The sequence below is a fragment of the Sciurus carolinensis genome, chromosome 4, assembly GCF_902686445.1.
Source record: "Sciurus carolinensis chromosome 4, mSciCar1.2, whole genome shotgun sequence".
NCBI classification, from domain to species: domain Eukaryota; kingdom Metazoa; phylum Chordata; class Mammalia; order Rodentia; family Sciuridae; genus Sciurus; species Sciurus carolinensis.
In genome coordinates this window covers 106,654,230-106,659,361 of record NC_062216.1, presented here as the reverse complement: position 1 = coordinate 106,659,361, position 5,132 = coordinate 106,654,230, and positions in this window count along the sequence as shown.

The window sequence follows — 5,132 nt, the reverse complement described above, 5'->3', positions numbered from 1 at the left end:
ACCTTTGATTTTGGCGCTGAGCATATTAAGATTAGTTTTTGTTCAAATGTCTTAGTGAACAATTCAGTGCATCAAACATTGCACACCTACTATGTGGGAGGAATTCTTTGATTTTCACATGTATAGTCAAGTTTGATCATAACCATAGTATTCTAATGGAAAGTATAATAGCCCATTTATTGAAGTTTCAGTATGTGCCAGTCACTGTGAAACATCTCATTTTGTATACCTCTGTAAATAAAATCATTTCTAGTTAATCTTGAGAAATTAGATGCATAAAGGATTAACATTTATCTGCACAGCTACTTAGTGGTAGAGCCAAGATTCAGATCTAGGATTGGTAGATATCAAAGTCTGTGCTTGACTGGATGTGCTACATTGATTTCACATATAAACAGTAATGTAGTAAACCCATGTAGTAATGTGATAACAGCTGTTACAGAGGAGGCAATAAAGTAAAGAGGACGTGATTCACTTTCCATGGGGGAGGAAGGTTTATTTATCATGTCTGACCATGCCCCTTTTTCTCCATCTCTTGACCTTTATTTTCTTTTGCCCTGGAAATCAAATCCAGGGCTTCCTTGCCAATACTTAGGTAAGTGCTCTACCCTTGAGTCACACTCCCGGTACCATTTTATTACTTCTTAATTGTACCGCCATATTTACTATCTTGGAGGTATTAAACCTTTGGTCTCGAAGCCTTTTAAAATGAATTCTTGGCCCTTTTCACCTGTTACCATTCTTTCAAGTGGTCTTTTGCACCAAACTCAAAACTTCTTTAAATTCCCTGCCTTGTTTTCATTTTGACCTTTCACTTGGTCTTAACTATTACCTGGATTCTATATACATCAGTTCATCTTAGATACCAAAGATACCAGTAGCAGTGTTTAGGTTATGTTATTCTACATTTATTCAATAGAGGATGTATGTTACACACTAGAGAATAAGCAAAATCACCTACATTAATGCAGCTACATACAGTTGTGGAAAAAACAAACAGGTACATATTGTATAACTGACATGAGTACAGAGGGGAGGGCTATGAGGTGTTGCGAGTATCTGATGTACTATGACATAAGTGTGACCTGGGAGAATTCCTGAAGGAGATGACACTCCAGCTAAGAACTAAAAAGTAAGTAATCAAGGTGAGAAAGAATGAGCTGGTAGATGGAATAGGAGGTGCAAAAGTTCCCCAGCCAGAGATGGCACAGCAACCTTAAGTTTAGAATGGCTGGAATGAAGATTTGTAGCTTTTTAGGCAATATATTATGCAAAGAAAAGCTAAGCAATAGGTGCTTGATATGATCAGAGGGGTGGGAGGAATGGGGAAGGAGGGAAAAAATAACAGAATGAATCAAACAACATTACCCTATGTAAATTTATGATTCCACAGATGGTATGCCTTTATGCCATGTACAAACAGAGAAACAACATGTATCCCATTTGTTTACAATAAAAAAGAAAAAAAGAGAAAAAGAAAAGACTTGGGTGTGGTGGCACATGTCTGTAATCCCAACTACTTTGGAGGAAGTTTGAGGCCAACCTGAGCAATTTGTGAGACCCGATCTAAAAAAAAAAATGAAGAAGAAAAAAAAAAAAGACTAGGGATGTAGCTCAGTGATAAGGTAACCTCGAGTTCAATCCCCAGTACCCCTTCATTCCCCAACAAAGGGTGGTTCAACCTCACAGAATTTTACATTTTATCAAACTGATGACATTTCTCTCAAAAGAGTGTCATGATCAAACTACTGATGACCATATAAATGTGTATTTTTCTGAAAGGCAGTTTGAAAATAGCCTTAAAAGGGTCATATACTCTTTCCATGATATAAAACATCCTGATCCACATTTTTATTCCTTTCTAGTATTAGTGGGGAACTGGAGAAAGGTTAAGATAAACTGGTTAATTAAAAATGAAGGTATTTTGCAGCAAAAGTATTTACAGGGGAAAAAATGAGAGAATGATGCTCCTGCAACATTTAAGTGGAGAAAAAATAGGGCACAAACAATGTACAGAATTTATTTTGTAAAGAAATTTAACCATAAAATACAGTTTGTCAATAGAGATTCTATTTGGGTAATAGTGGATTTTCCCTCCTATGCTATTCTTTGGCTTCCAAATTTTCTTTGGCTTCCAAATTTACTAGAAGTTAAAAATAATTATGATTAAAAAAAAACCCAAAAAATATCATTTCAATATTACAGGCTTTGTTGCTGGGGTCGTGAAGGTGGGAAAAAAAGGGCTGGAACATCACTGTAGGTTGGAGAACTGGCATGCTCCTTACATACACCTCCCAGGGCGGAGCTTGGCCTCTTTTGGCAGCTGATAGATGCACCCACTGACTTTGTGAGTGGGAGAAACCAGTTCGTGATAAGGAAGTAGCTTTCCCAGACCTTAACTAGCTTGAGAATACTCTGTCCTGTGAGCAACAGAGAATAAAATCCATGGTCTGGTTTTAAGTGGGGGGGGTGGGGTCTTAGCTTTAAAGCTCACAGAGAACCTGGGACTCTGCTCCAGTGTCTTCATTGAGCCAGAGTTGCATTGAAAGGGCACTGCTTACCTACCTCCCGGGTTTCTGTGAGGATTGTGGAGTAGCATGCGGCTTGAAATGTCTACCTCCTACCCAGTGAGGACTGCTTGTCTCATTGTCGCTTCTTGCACATGATGGAAACACAACTTACTTGCCCAGTGGTTGGCAATCTAGCTGCATATTTAGGGAAAGGCAAGATGTTGAATGCTTCTAGGGTGTTCACACAGTTGTTAATGGTACAAATTCTTGTGGGAACCCAGATGTTCATATAACTAGGATTTGTATGTTTATTTAAAATTTATTTACACACTTGCCGCAAGGAGTTATAACTAATATTATCATTGTAGCATTATTTTTTTCCTAAATCATACGTGGAAATTTTTTTTACTCTTTAATAGCTAGTAGCATGTTGTCTTTTGCTCTAGCTAGTATAGGCAGTCTTAGTTGCTACTTAGAACAGCAGAGGCTAACACTCTAATGCTCTGCCAAGCATTTTATTTTTAACATTCCCTTTTTCTAACCCTGAAAGAGATCCTGTTATTAAACTCATTACAGAACTGAAAAAGTGAGGAAGTTACTTCACGAGGTAACTTCATTGTGATAGAACCAGACCTCATAGCTGAGCCTGCATCTAAAGCTCCTGCTCTCTGCCCTCTCAAGATACTCAGCTCATCACCTGCTCTACCTGGTTATAGTTCCTTACGTTTATGAAGTATCCAGGTCACCACACTTAATTCTTTCTCACTCAACTCGCCTAGTAGCTTGAGCACTGGAAATGATATCCATATTTGTTTCCATTGTCTCTGTCCAAAAGTTCTTGTAAGTCAAGCAATAATTATTCAAGTGACCGCCTTATTCAGTCTCTTCTTGCAGTTAATCCTTCAGATGTACATACTAAATGAATCATTCATACAACCAACATTAAGTCTTCTTGTGAATCCCTATATGCCATATCGTGAACAAACTACAGCAGAAATCCTTCAAACAAAACCTTAACTACCGCAGTTTCGAATGGGTCTGCTCAGCTGAAGGTGAAGACTGCACATCTGCTGAGCCATCCTTGCACCTGCCCTGTCTATCGAATTTGACTTCTTTGAGGTACTTCTGGATTACACTAAGATCCATTTTGGATTGGACTGTATTTGTACCCATGACTTACAGATTCTCAAAGTGCTTTGTGGCAATCTTATTATATGATAAAATTCCACTGCTAAGGGGATGACCAACAGAAATGAATATGCCCAAGTGCAGCAAGAGATGAGTAGAATGTCCATAGCATGATTTGTAAAAGCTCCAAAATGGAAACAACCTAAATGATGTTAAATATTGGAATACTATTCAGCAATGAAAATAAAGGGAATTTGCTACTTCCAACAGTAGAGGTCTCATATCCAAGCTGAATGAAAACAGTACAATCCAGTCCTTTATTTCAAAGCTCAAAATTGGACAAAACTGATAGCATTTAGAGATGTCTACTTAGGTAGTAAAAAACAGGAAATGACTGAGGGGCAGTGTTTGAAATTGGGATGGGACATAAGAGGCAGGGTGGGGGGTACTGTATTTCTTGATCTGAGCAATGCCTCAGGTTTGCTATATAGTAATCTATTTTATGCCATTGAGTGTTGCATTTCACAATTTGAAATTTTGGAAATATCAAAGTTAGAGATTAACCCAAAGCCATTCATTGTTTTAGATTTGTGATTGTCAAATCTACCATTCTTCCTCCCTTCTCAGTTTAGTTTCAGTGAGCAAAAGAAAAGCAATCTGAAATTTTTGGGGAAAAATCCCCATTGAAAGACTGTGCATTGGGTAAAATATGCCTTTGTTTGGAATGGAAAGTAGTCAAGCAACAAATATGTGATTATTTTGTGTACCTTTAAAATTGTGCTTTCTGTATTCAGTTGTACCACTTTCCGTCCCTTCCTTCTCTATTATTCTTTAAAGAAACCATACCAATTTTTACCCAGATGGGAAAGGTTTTTTTCTGTTTTTAATTCAAAATTGCTTGTCCCAGGCAACTAGTTGCCCTATAAAGAGTGAATTTGACTTTAGAACATCAGCCATGACCCCCTTCTCCCTCCCGGGAGAAGTCTGTATTATTACTACTTTTAAATAAAACCTGCTTAATATGCTTGCTAAAAAAAAAAAAAAAAGTGAATTTGTTGAATGGGTCAACCTGAAAACTAGTGTAGTCTTTCAGTTTAGCTGTAAATGGGGCATCACTTCTGATAATTCAAATCTCTAAATCCTCTCTAAAATACTAAATTATTTTTTCCAGTTTTGAGAAGCAGTAATGTATAAATTCAGGGATTCTGAAACCCCTTAGCCAAACATGTTGGTTAAGCCTATTAAATCAATGTGTCTGTGTGTGCTTCCCTGAAAATGTCGTTTTGGGAGGCATTTTGTTTGTTAATTTATAGCTTTACAGTTAATTAACCCCTGCACTAGTAAATCTATAACCTCCTCTCTTTCTAAACAAGACCTCTCCAAACTCAAACTCTTAAAATCTCTCATTAAATAAGACATTTCTCCTCCACTAAATCCTTTCTACTTTCTTCATCAATCACATGAGGCTTAGATGGTTAAACTCACAGAACATCT